The 14,733-nt window shown below is 35.0% G+C and overlaps 1 long non-coding RNA gene across 1 annotated transcript; it reads left to right on the top strand.

Moving 5' to 3' along the window:
• Window positions 1-9,214: 9,214 nt before the first annotated feature.
• On the top strand, window positions 9,215-10,027 carry LOC127722125 (uncharacterized). The gene is made up of 2 exons (XR_007991660.1): window positions 9,215-9,446; window positions 9,592-10,027. It is a non-coding gene; the product is annotated as an uncharacterized LOC127722125 (long non-coding RNA).
• The last annotated feature ends 4,706 nt before the right edge of the window (window positions 10,028-14,733 follow it).

The raw sequence follows: 14,733 nt of genomic DNA, 5'->3' as shown, positions 1-14,733 counted from the left end.
TGTGTCAGAAACAACAACCCGACCAAAGAGCAGAAAACAGCCGAAGCCACCAATGGGTCTTCAACACAGGGAGAAAATCCCGCACCCGGAGGCGGGCTTCAGCTGGTCCCTAAACAAAAATGTGTACTAGTTCAGTGAAAATGGACGTCATATTAAGATAAACATATAAATGAACTAAAATTAAAAATCATTCAAGACTAACAAAGGCCAGAGGCTCCTGATTTGGGACAGGCGCAAAAATGCGGCGGGGTTAAACATGTTTTGTGAAAACTAAACCTTCCCCCTTCACCTATAGCCAATGTAGACATATATAACTACAGCGTCTGCAATTTTGAGTGCCACTGCCAAAGAATAATATCAGGGGTTGCTAACAAATTTTGCCACTGCAGCGGCCCCAAAGAGCCTACTCTTAACAAAATCTGCAGAAGGGGTCTTTTAAATGCACAGGGCGTGACATGTCCCTGTACATGGGGTCTTTTAAATGCACAGGGCGTGACATGTCCCTGTACATGGGGCCTCGGATATTAGACTTCTAGTGGAAATTAACTCAGTCAAGATCTTATTGACACCATGAATCTTTATGCGAATGACTTGGATAACTGGTTAACTAAGATCTCTTGTCAAAGCCATGAATAGGCAAATATTAATTCAAATTTGAGGTTAATCGTATGCAATTTCCATTAAGTGACGATTGATTTGCTGTTGTTAGCTTTTCATCTAGTGGTTAATATGCCATGCATGTTCAGGACAAATATAAATTAAAATTAAACACAAAAGGAAGATTCTGCCAGGTAGACGTCGACCTGGATGATAGGACTGCTACAATCAGGGTATGTTGGAAAGGGACAGAAATGAGACAAAGGAGAATGTGCTTTGATGCCAGTGACCAGGATCCGTGTGGAGTATTCTCCTTTTCTATTACCTTGTTACATTGACCGACAATTTCATAACAATGAAATGATAAGATAATTCATTTAAATATTTGTACAGTACTGACCGGATGTGACGAGGGAAACAATACATAAAAGTAAATATTGACAAAATTGTCTGAAAACGAATCCAGATACATACACATCTTCTTTTTTTTTAAATAAAACACATTGATGGTATCGTTTGTTTTAATTAATTATTAAACAATAAAGAACTGTAATATTCATGACAATTAAATTGACTTTGTCTTTGAACAAAGGACACTAGGCGAAGAGAAATAAATTACCAAACAGAATTTTCTCAGACACAGCCGTAATGTATTAAATGCGTGTTAAATTCCTAATAAACGTGTAACTGATTAACAGGCAATATTTTCCAAAAGATGAACCTACAGTAAAAATCTTTTTCAGTACACACTTAGAAGTTTCTTTCTATGGTGTTGGCTATTTTCACTGATAGGATTGTGCGTGTTAAACGTCCAGTGACAAATATATCATGCATTTACCTTTAAAATACATATTTCATCGACGTCGAATAATTCTGTCAGTATCAATTTTTTTTTAAGTTCAAATCATGTGTTGTTTTGGAACAGGTTGGAATGAAAAAAAGCATTAGAGGCAGCAATCGCTCAAGCTGTCAAATTCGCAGTGTTTAGAAATGCCGTATGTTACCTTGAAACCGAAAGATGTCCTTTTTTCATTATCCACCTGGGCCTTCATTGAGAAAAAAAAAACAATTAAAGAAGAGAAACGTTGAATCAATTATAATACTGAAATTAAAGATTGATTGATTGATTGTTGGTTGCTTAACGTCCAGTGGCAAATATTTCATGCATATTCAGGACGAGAACAAGTTCACAATAAATACAATAGGTAGGTTCTGTAATAGATTATGGGATTGAGGTCGGAGAAATTTAGACTGCTGAAATTAAAGAAATGATAAAATCTTTCAAAGATTGTTTTGATAAAATGTCAGAAAAAAATGATAAGATTAAACATTACAAAGAAACAGAAACACAATATATATCCGATTGAATGTTGGAAATGTGGGAAATTTCACATTATGCGAAAAAAGGACATAAACAGATTAACTAAGACATTTTTTAACACAAATGCCAATCAAAGTGATGTATGTAGGACTTCCAAAATGGAGGTGAAAAAAAAATAAAATTGGACGGTTGCATTCTGAATAACAACGTTCAGCTACTATCTGAAGAGCGAAATGAACGGCCGAAAGCGCCAACAGTGTAATTTAACGCGTCGCCAGTAAACTAAATTTGCGACCATCTAATCACCAATTGATGCCTTCGGAGCTAAAAAATACAATACAGTTATCTCCTAATTACAAACAGTCTTTACTACAACACAATTAGTTTTTACTTTTTATTGTAAATTATAAACTATCTATAATAACACAAGTTTTTCAGTATTAGTACGGAAAATTATTCGCTATTCCGGAATGGGGGGGGGGGGGGGGGTATTTTTTTGGTACTATCTGTAATTTATCAGAAACGAAATGCAGTCAGTGAACTCGCACGTTTTTGCACGCCTTATGTTTAGATCTATTGTTTTGTAATGTTTTAAAAATTTAGAATGATTTAAAGGAAAGTTTTTGTACTAACATATTTTTTCTTTCTTTTGCAACTTCTTTATTAAATACATTTTTATTGATTTGACTCAAATCAATAGTTAGTGTCATGACCTTTATCAATTGTTTGCAAACAATATATAACGTACAGTACAAATATATCATGTGATGATGTTAACCATAACATTTCAAAAATATTTTTGTATAATGTTAATAAAATATGATATATACATCATGTAATCATAATTTAACTCAATAATGTTGCGATTATTATCAAATTAGCAATGTGGGGTTTTTCATTAGTATATGCATAATACACATTAAATATATATAGTCAATATAGTAATTAAATTATTAAATAAAAAGTAATGGTTATAGTCTTTCAGTACTGGTAAAACGAGTACAGAGGAGTTGGATTAAGGAGGAACTAAATCACCTGAATGAAGCCAGCAGACAGGAAAACATCAGGGGTGAAGCCAAGAATATCCGTCTTCGCCATAGAGAGGGTGACATATGTTTGCACTCTCTCACCAATCAACGGAGACGTACCTTCAAGATTCATTTGCCGTGGTATATGGCACCCGAGTCCGCCTGATAGATTAATGACAACCAGTTTTTTTTTATCGGAATACTTGAAAATCTCTCTCACTCTTCCAGACAGTAGATCTGGTTAAGAACTTGAGACCTGCTACACATACATGTAGGTGGTTTAAAATTTTCTTTTTTTTTTTTCAATAGATACCCTTGATTGTGGACGGCGCACCCTATAAAACGGGAGCTAAACATTCATAGCTTAACGAAAACTCTTTAAACATAACCCCTGCATACCCCTGATCCATAAGCCTGCGATAGTTTGTAAAACCGTTATGAAATTCGCATTTATGATGGAAACATGGTTACCGACTATCTCCACATAGCAGGTTACTTCGTTGGTCGAAATCCAGCTTCAATCTCTATTTGTTATACAAACCAACTCATGGAATTAATATACGAGCTTTTTGAATTAATTAACTCCCTGGCGAGTGCCGATACCCATTAGCTTTACATGACACTAAATTTAATGTACTTCAACATGGCGTTTGAAACTGTTCGTTGTATTTCCTCGTTAAGGGGTTGCCACCTTTACTACAAAGTATGAAGACCATCAGAACTCATACGAAACACTCCTGTAGATTTCAAACCTTCCATCACTAAAAACTCGTAGAATGCGCTCAATTGCCTTGGAGACCTTTAAAATAATTAATAAAAAAATGTCCATTATTTATTCAAGATCTAGTTGTTAAAAAAAACAATTCATATAATTTCAGGTATGTGAACACTGCTGAGGTACCTAGACCTAGAACCTCAAGTCATGGTAAAAGATCTTTTAGATTTGAGGCAGCCCAAGTATGGAACTCCCTTCCCAATGAGGCTAGAATTATGACCTCTTTTGACCAATTTAGGAATTATATAAATTCCTGGTGTGGGGGTTCTTTCTTTTTATTATGGCCTTTTGCTCTGCTTTTTATGCATTTACTATATATACCTGCTTTTTAAAGCCAGTGCTGAATAATTTATTTATTGATTTCATGCTTTTCAGTCTGTTAGTATTTTTATGATATTCAAGTGATTTGCTGGTTCCCCCATTCAAAGCACATAGAGGTACTTGCCGCATGAGTATTGACTCTGGAGGCTCAGAAATCAAAATTAATTTGCTTTCATTCTATTTGCATGCTTTTTCATTTTTATTTATTAGTATTTGCATGATGCTGCATGTTTTAGTATGTGATAGTCGGTTTAAGAGCTCACCAGAGCTCATGTTTTGTCTGTTATTATGTATATATATATATATATGCCGACTCTAAATAAAATGTACTTACTTACAACAAAACGATCCTTTCTTGACAAGGACAACATAACCGTTTTATTTGATAAAGAATACTTAGCAGAACGAGTTTTTGGGGAGAGAATGTGTCTTCGAAAAATAAAGGCTCGCTGCCTTCCTTTATCTTTCAACAAAATTATTGGCAAAGTTGGATTTAATAGATCCTGCACTATACATATAACATGCAAGAGAGTTTAAAGGACTTTTCTTCCAGTGATAATCTAGAACGGTGTCGTGTATCATGAGACCGGTCATTAAAGCTAGATATATCTACGTCACAAGGGTGGACAGAAAATAGGTTTGTCGTTAATAGTACATAATGTTACTAAGAAGTAAAGTTATAAACTAAAAGTATTAGAAAGTAAAGATATCATTTAAAATTGTATCTGCACTTTATATAAAAATTACTATTACGATGGTGTACCACCTTTCTCTTCCAATGAAGCTCTCACAAAGTAATAAGTATTGCAGTCAATACATAATTACTAGCTTCGACAAACAGGTAGATGGAAGATAGATTTGTCGTTATTGGTACTTGATATAAATACTTTGTAGATAACGACCGTGCGAGACCTTCTCCATAATGATATACTTAGAAGCAGTGTTTACTGTTAAAAAAAAAAAAACGCTTTCTATATTAAATGCTATAACGACGAAGGTCAGATAACTTTCTTTCAAATTGAATTAAGAACTCGCACGACAGTATACTTCTTGTCAATTAAATCTAGTCAATTTGAGAATAAAATATGCGTGGCACAGGTAAACGGAAAATAAGTTTGTCGTTGTTAGTACTGAGTATCACAAGTATCATTTTACTTATATGACAAAGAACTATTATTATTATTATTACTTCGGAGTCGTGATTATAATTTGTGAGATATCTTCTCTGTTTATGAAAACGCTGTTACGAATGAATCTCGCACGAATTATTCCACCTTCATATATATCTATCAGGTTCTCACCAGATAACTGCACAGCGAAAAACAATCCCTACATGTTACCTCATGGTTAATTTACGTCTTTTCGTATACTGTACAGATTTATATTATATTGTAACCGGAGCTAGTTATCCTGTCTTGTTTTTCATGTAATTTCTGAATTGTTTATTTGTAAATGTTGATGTCTTGTTTTAGTACGGTATGATTGTTCAAGGAGATCAATCTAAATAATATATTGGAAGATTCAAACCACCAAAAACCAAAAAGGAACAACCAGCATTATTGACAATGACTAAAACAACCAAAATAATATGAACGGTGTCATGTTAATGACTAAACCTCTAAAACAGGGTATATCTAAGCTCTCGGTTCTGTTGTAGTTCGATCCTGAGTCTTTGAATCCTCTTGGTAGCTTATTTAAATAAAGACAATCAAGTTCACATAGTTTAATGATGTTATAACGACAAATCTACATGTCAGAATTTAATATAAATATACATCAAATCAACACTTCACCTATAAAGCACAGTGTAATGAAAATTGGGCAAAGTTATCTCCCCTTTTCTAAAATAATATTGAAAAACCTTAATTTCCTACTTACTTAACACTAGTTACCTTAACTTGTTTTATAAAATAAAAAGGCTACTTAATTAAATTTGGGAAGGGAAAAACCAGACGTGGAAGCTTAACAGTTTGAAAAGTTTTGTCTTACAACAAGCCAACATTGTAAGTCGTAACTAACGCATCAGCCAAGTTGCTAATAGTCGAAGACTAACGCTGGCTAGTAGAAAACAGTCCTAATTTAATAGGCACCTACCTTAAGAGTCTGTTACAGACAAGTGGCTCTTGCATAAAAAGCAATGATATTAAGAATATGTGGGCCTTATATACTAATTAAGTTCTAATTATAGAAACTATATCTAAATTTATAAACCAAATAAGAAATATCAACACATATGTTAAACCAATGAAATTTACTATCAAAAACTTGTTATGCCTCGATTTAGAAAAACGCACAGAGAAAGATCTCCGAACGCACCCAATTGAAAAATCTAGAGAGATAATAATTTTCGGAACTCTAATAAAAAGCATGGCTAAATTCAAGGAAAATATAACAGTTTGGGATTTAAAAGTTACTTAATGACAAATTTATAAGGTATCATCAATATTTAAAGTTCAAAGAACGTTTCCCAAGTGTAAATACTATATTTTTAAATTAACCAGGTTGAAAGTCCCATGACATTGCACAATTTACGTTTTAAAACAAGGCTCCACGACCACAACCCCCCATCTAGACCATTGCAAATACCAATAAATGGTCTATACAAGCCAATATAAATTAAAAGATGAAATACACAATACATGAATATAAATTTTACAAAATGAATTAATTTAAATGTTCAAAATAAAAAGTCTTTCTTTGGTACTAGTTTCATTACCATTTCCCCATTTTCCTCCACCAACTAATATTCCATATCTCTCGGGACGCCCTCACCGTGTTGTACGTATTCTTGTGGTTGTACGTATTCCTGCGCGTCTACATACGCCTCCTCCTCTTCTTGAACCATAGCTACCTCTATGTTCCTACTGTCCTCCCATAGCGGCGGTAAACATTTCCCTGGGTTTACATAGTTAAAATTTACGGTGATTTTAGACTGTAGGGATGGCAGGATGAGGATGGCATGACGTGATGAAAAATGATGAAAGTTCATTAAATGCTCCTTGACATGGTGCCTGCGTGGAAATGATTCATTACAACCAACACAACTAAATTCTTTTATATCGCGAACATGTTTGCTATGCCAGTGTCTCTGGTACTGACGGAATCCATTAAATGGACCCCGTCCACATGTTGCTACTGGACAATTATATCCCTTTTTAAACACAGGTCTTTCTTCTGCCATACTGTAATATAATACATATTAAAAATAATTTGTTAAGATAAATGAACAGTTAATATATAAGGTACTCATGTACACACATAAGAGTAATAATGCTACATTGTCAACAAAAATACATTATGTAAATAGTAAATGAATAAAACAAATGTGTGACAGCCTTTTTCTTAGGTATAATATGTGAAACTTTAAAAATCCATACGCACAATTTCCTATCAACGTTTGATAAACTCTTTCAATGAGTAACTGGAAAAATGTGACTATTATGTGAAAACAATATGAACTCCTCTGTTAGTTAATAAATAAAAACAGCCTTTTAAATAGGTCTACGAAGCGAACATATAAAAATACATTACATATATTTTATGATATAACTAGTCTCAACATATATGTCAATACATTGCTCTATCCTTCACTAATGCTTGTATAACAACATAAATTAAAATCTGCTATGCATAAATTACACCCTTATAAAAACATATCAAATATTCTTATTTTTATTCTAATCCTCAAACTAATTCAGATATGAAAAGTACATACTTTATCCCACCGCTGCCACCAAAATGTAACCGGAGCTAGTTATCCTGTCTTGTTTTTCATGTAATTTCTGAATTGTTTATTTGTAAATGTTGATGTCTTGTTTAAGTACGGTATGATTGTTCAAGGAGATCAACCTAAATAATATATTGGAAGATTCAAACCACCAAAAACCAAAAAGGAACAACCAGAATTATTGACAATGACTAAAACAACCAAAATAATATGAACGGTGTCATGTTAATGACTAAACCTCTAAAACAGGGTATATCTAAGCTCTAGGTTCTGTTGTAGTTCGATCCTGAGTCTTTGACTCCTCTTGGTAGCTCATTTAAATAAAGACAATCAAGTTCACATAGTTTAATGATGTTATAACGACAAATCTACATGTCAGAATTTAATATAAATATACATCAAATCAACACTTCACCTATAAAGCACAGTGTAATGAAAATTGGGCAAAGTTATCTCCCCTTTTCCAAAATAATATTGAAAAACCTTAATTTCCTACTTACTTAACACTAGTTACCTAAACTTGTTTTATAAAATAAACAGGCTACTTAATTAAATTTGGGAAAGGAAAAACCAGACGTGGAAGCTTAACAGTTTGAAAAGTTTTGCCAAAGTTTTGTCTTACAACAAGCCAAAATTGTAAGTCGTAACTAACGCATCAGCCAAGTTGCTAATAGTCGAAGACTAACGCTGGCTAGTAGAAAACAGTCCTAATTTAATAGGCACCTACCTTAAGAGTCTGTTACAGACAAGTGGCTCTTGCATAAAAAGCAATGATATTAAGAATATGTGGGCCTTATATACTAATTAAGTTCTAATTATAGAAACTATATCTAAATTTATAAACCCAATAAGAAATATCAACACATAAGTTAAACCAATGAAATTTACTATTAAAAACTTGTTATGCCTCGATTTAGAAAACGCACAGAGAAAGATCTCCGAACGCACCCAATTGAAAAATCTAGAGAGATAATAATTTTCGGAACTCCTCTAATAAAAAGCATGGCTAAATTCAAGGGAAATATAACAGTTTGGGATTTAAAAGTTTCTTAATGACAAATTTATAAGGTAACATCAATATTTAAAGTTCAAAAAGTGTAAATACTATATTTTTAAATTAACCAGGTTGAAAGTCCCATGACGTTGCACAATTTACGTTTTAAAACAAGGCTCCACGGCCACAAGGACATTAAGAAATCAACTACCGCGCACAGAAGTAATATAATTTTGTCGGTGTTAGTACTTAAAAAAAAAACCCTATGAAATATCTCGTACACAAGACGCGTGTTTCGTTTCTTTTATAGATTCAAATCAAATCAAATAATTTTATTGGTGTAAATTCCAATACAGGAATGATACCAGCTGACATTTACAAAATACAAATACAAAAGTAAACAAAAAACAAATATAGAGATATGTTTTCTCAATGATAAGAAACACATATTTTATATCTACATTGCGTGGAGGTGTTATTCATCCTATATTATCACTTCAAGCTATTACAATAAGCTTTAATACTACAACAGTTCTTAACAACATTATGTTTGCTTTAAATGAATGTTCGAATCATACTGTTAGTATCCAAGATGGCTGATAAGTTACCCTTCTCAGACACCACCTTGCAGGACATTGCTTTTATAAACCCTAGGATAAAAACCAAGATAGTATCTGACTCTGGTGATTTTTTTCTGTAAATTATTTACAAAGAATTATGCATCTTAAACATTATCTATCATTTGCAATCATAACTACATGTGTGAGAGGACAACTAGATATTTGATAGAGTATTCAATGGTATTCAAATTTTTTCTTTCTTTTTCAGTTACAAAGCTGGCTAACAGGTTTCCGCAGGCCATAGGGTGTGAAAATACATCAGAACTTCTAGACAAGTTTACAGAGTACCAGCTGTTATCTCCTGATGATCTTCCCACCTTTGACCTGGACATATCATCATTCTAGGGAGAAATGGCAGAAGTTGATGACATCTTCAATGATAAAAAACGTTTTAACACACTCTCAAAGCTTGCTAAAGCATTTTTTGTTTTACCAAACAGTAATGCTGATTGTGAAAGAGCCTTTTCGATAATCAAAAAGATATATACAGAATTTAGATCTGAGCTGAACAATGACACATTATGTGCACTGTTGTCATGCAAATTTAATGAAACTGACAGTTGCTATGAGTATCAGCCCAGTTGTGATGTGCTGAAAGCAGCAAAACAGGCCACCATTGAATATAAAAAAAGTTTACAGTAGAATGTTGTTTCTTTTTATATTAAAAACATTGTATTAAAGATAAAAGAAGGTATGGTATGAGTGCTAATGAGACAACTGTCCATCCAAGTCACAATTTGTTCATTTTAACTAGTCCGCATCGACGTCACGCGTTTTCACACGCTTTTTGACATGTCATGTCATGTCATGACATGATTTCTCATTGTCAGAGGTTGGCAAGTATGATCACATATCGCTTATTCCAGTTACACATACAGTACAAATGTCAGTATCATTACTTTTCAAAATGAAACTAAATTTATCTTGTTCAGACATATTAACAAAAGATGGAACTATGTCACTTAAATTACAAAAGAGTATATTTCTATTAAATTCTAACGCTTTATATTTAATGAGGAAATGGAATTCATCTTCAATTCCATCCTTGAAAAGTGGACAAATTCTCTGTTCTAAAGGTGTTCTAGTATATCTACCAACTTCTATTAGTAATTTGCTATTACTAATTCTTATTTTTACCATTTTAGAAATAACATTTTTGTTAAGGTCCAGTAGGAGATATTTTTCTAATTCGTAATTATTTTTAACTTTGCGATTCATGAGTGACTCATATAGAATAGTTGAATTGTCTAGATAAGACATATTTTACAATTATTGTAGATATCTATAAATGCAGGAAACAAAAGTTAAAGTAAAGCCACTACAATGATTGCATGTTGGATGATTAACCGTCCAGGGGCAAATATTTCATGTATGTTCAGGACGACATAATATTGAGAAAATCAAAATAAAAAAAGTGAAATTTGGTGTATCATCAGGAAATTAGAGATCATTTATTCTGTTGTAATACCGGGTCCTTACACACTTGGTTGCTATTATTCTCCTCATAAAGATTTTAGTTTTCATACAGTGGAATACCAGGGTTCGAAGAAAGCGGCTTACTTGTCAATACGATCAAATAGAGAACCGTTTGTAATATCTTTGACACAATATATTCAAACGTTCTAAAACGGAGGGGCTTAAGTCCTAAACATACTACATCCATTTCATTTCGACTGAGGTGGATAGTTGTCTTTAAGGTGCACACCAAATATCTACAAATAATGATCTGGGTACATCTTTTGTTTACCAGGTTTCAATAAAAGACGACTAGTCCGACCAATTTTGGTTTAGGTGTCTGTTAGAAATTGTTACAAAATTGCTAGTGATCACAACAGATGAATATTATTTGTCGTGAAGTTTGCCTTTCGGTCCAGTTGTTCTAAGAGGTTGTCTGACAAACTCTTGTCAGGAATTTCCATATGGCTTTGTCACTTCAAATAGAGGAGTTTTGTTACGCACTGTAAAGAACTTACAGATATAAAATTATTGCGTCAAGAAATATATGATTGATTGATTGTTGGTTGCTTAACGTCCAGTGGCAAATATTTCATGCACATTTAGGACGAGAACAAATTAACAATAAATACAATAGGTAGGTTCTGTAATAGAGGCGTCCGGTATTGAGGTTGGAGAAATTTAGACTGCCACGGGAAATGAGGGTATAGTGGATAGGGACAGAAATTTAGCCTTGCAACAGGTCACCTACGGACCCCTCAAAGAGTTGTAGCAAGGGTTCTTAACGTGCTAAAAGCGTGGCACTTTCTTCACACGAAACATCGGATTAAACTTCCCCATTCTGACCGGACGTGGCTGCAAATTCATACATCCCGCACAGCCAAACGGACGCCCCAATTTTGCAAGGGTTTTACTGCCGGTCGGAGGAAGACCAATGGTGACCATACTTCTATTCCCCAGTCACCCTTGGGGGCTCAAGAAATATAGAGATAGTCCATACATTGTGCAGAAACTTAAAATATGTTAGTATTTATACTTGACAAACCAAGAGTAAAGTTATATTATACTGGATTTGATGCGTTTATTAATTAACTTATTATACAATGTACATGGAAATCAGGAAATAGAATCCCTCAGACATAATCATGCATTTCACTTTAAGATCAGTATCAAAATTGATCTCGCATGAATAGAAAAATGTCAAGATTATCTGTATACAAATTGGGTTGGTCTTTGGTCAATTAAATATTGTTGCTCCATATATTTTTATGATGGATTGATTGTTGGTTGGTTGCTTATCGTCCAGTGGCAAATATTGCATGCATGTTGAGGACGAGAACAAATTAACAATATACAATAGGTAAAATAGGTCAACTGGGTTGCAGGTCGGGAAAATTTGGACTGTCACGGGAAAATGAGGGTTGATTGGATAGGGACAGAAATTAAAACTTGCAACAGATTTAAGTGAATAACAGTAGATGTGCTTTTAAGGCATTATTTTTAAATTAAAGGTTGTTACAGAATCAGGGTTACCCGTATTAAAGAGGGGTTTACCCCAACCAGTATTAAAATAAACAGGACAGGAGAGACGTAACAGTAACGTGTAACAAATAAATGTGCATACATACACGAAAATGATGCATATCATAAGTGTTCGAAAAACCCAGTACCAACCTGTAAAGAATTGTGCAATATATATCACTAATAACATAATGGTCTAGAGTGTCATTATTGTAGTGACTAGTCAATGTCTTATTACCCCCAAGGGTGACTGGGGAATAGAAGTATGGTCACCATTGGTCTTCCTCCGACCGGCAGTAAAACCCTTGCTAAAGTGGGGCGTCCGTTTGGCTGTGCGGGATGTACAAATTTGCAGCCACGTCCGGTCAGAATGGGGACGTTAAATCCGATGCCTCGTGTAAAGAGAGTGCCACGCTCTTTGCACGTTAAGAACCCTTGCAACAACTCTTTGAGGGGTCCGTAGGTGACCTGTTGCAAGGCTAAATTTCTGTCCCTATCCAATATACCCTCATTTCCCGTGGCAGTCTAAATTTCTCCGACTTCAATCCCGGACGCCCCTATTACAGAACCTACCTATTGTATTTATTGTTAATTTGTTCTCGTCCTGAATATGCATGAAATATTTGCCACTGGACGTTAAGCAACCAACAATCAATCAATCAATCAATCAATGTCTTATCACTTGTAGAACGTAATGGTCTAGAGTGTCATTGTTGTCGTGGAATTATTGTGGTGACTAGTCAATGTTTTGCGGTGCTCCCGTTTTTGACTTGCTACCGTTACTCTTTGGTGTTGGTGTTCTAGTTTCTGACTTGCTACTTTTACGCTTTGTTTTTGGTGGTCCTGTTATTGACTTGCTAGTTTAACGCTTTGGTGTCGGTGTTTCTCTATCTGTCTGCCTACCATTATTTAGTCTTTCACTTGAAGTCCCCAAGGGTGACTGGGGGATAGAAATATGGTCACTACAGGTCTTCTTCCGACCGGCAGTAAAACCTTTGCCAAAGTGGGGCGTCCGTTTGGCTGTGCGGGATGTATCAAGTACGCAGCCACGTCCGGTCAGAATGGGGACATAAATCCGATGCCTCGTGTAGAGAGAGTTTCACGCTCTCTGCACGTTAAGAACCCTTGCAACAACTCTTTGAGGGGGTCCGTAGGTGGCCTGTTGCAAGGCTTAATTTTTGTCCCTATCCAATATACCCTCATTTTTCCGCGGCAGTCCAAATTTTCTCGACCTGCAACCCATTTGACCTCTATTACCGGACCTGCCTATTGTATTTATTGTAATTTTTTTCTCGTCCTGAACATGCATGACATATTTGCCACTGGACGTTATGCAACCAACAATCAATCAAACAATCAATCTTTCAGTTGATTAATCACGATATACATGTCAGTCTACGGCTCATCAGTTTAACTACTGGATCATTATCGTCATCATACATGATTCTGTATACGTCCGGTGATGCAACGAACTTCCCATTGGAAACATTCGACCATTTTGAACTGTTAAGTCGGTCACCTCTGATGCTGAGGGTATGCCATAACATTGCCGCTGACTATATCAATCTGCCATCTGTGTTATGTGGGAATTGTAATTATACAAGTGCTAGTTAATCACTGCCATTATTGCCATTTTGAAAAATAAAGTTATCACGCAGTATTGGAAGTGTCCACAGACGATGCGAACGACAGCATCATAATATTATTCAACAGCAAACTTTTGTGGTCGTATACAATTTAACCCATGACGAAAGCCAACGAGAACATACAATTTGGCTATAACCCTCTTATTATATAAATGAGTCTACACATTAAACCGTAATCCTAAGGGTGACTTGGGAATAGAAATATGGTCACTACAGGTCTTCATGCGACCGGCAGTAAAACCGTTGCCAAAGTGGGGCGTCCGTTTTGCTGTGCGGGACGTATCAAGTACGCAGCCACGACCAGTCAGAATGAGACGTTAAATCCGATGCCTCGCGTAGAGAGAGTGTCAATCTCTGCACGTTAAGAACCCTTGCAACAACTCTTTAAGGTGTCCGTAGGTGGCCTGTTGCAAGGCTAAATTTCTGTCCCTATCCAATATACCCAAATTTTCCCGTGGCAATTCAAATTACCCCCGACCTGCAACCCAGTTGACCTTCATTATGGGACCTACCTATTGTATTCCTGTTGTACTACCCAAGACAATTCATGATTGAACACGAGAACAAATTTGTTCTCGTCCTGAACATGCATGAAATAGTTGCCACTGGACGTTAGACAATCAACAACCAATAAAGTAACCAAATCGCTCAGGCTGTTAATGTAGGTAAAAGTGACCTAAATAATAGTGAACCCTTGTTGTACTACCCAAGACAATTCATGCAAATTG

The sequence above is a fragment of the Mytilus californianus genome, unplaced genomic scaffold, assembly GCF_021869535.1.
Source record: "Mytilus californianus isolate M0D057914Y unplaced genomic scaffold, xbMytCali1.0.p SCAF_12, whole genome shotgun sequence".
NCBI classification, from domain to species: domain Eukaryota; kingdom Metazoa; phylum Mollusca; class Bivalvia; order Mytilida; family Mytilidae; genus Mytilus; species Mytilus californianus.
Note: the sequence above shows the minus strand (reverse complement) of the source record. Positions and strands in the feature narration are given on the sequence as shown.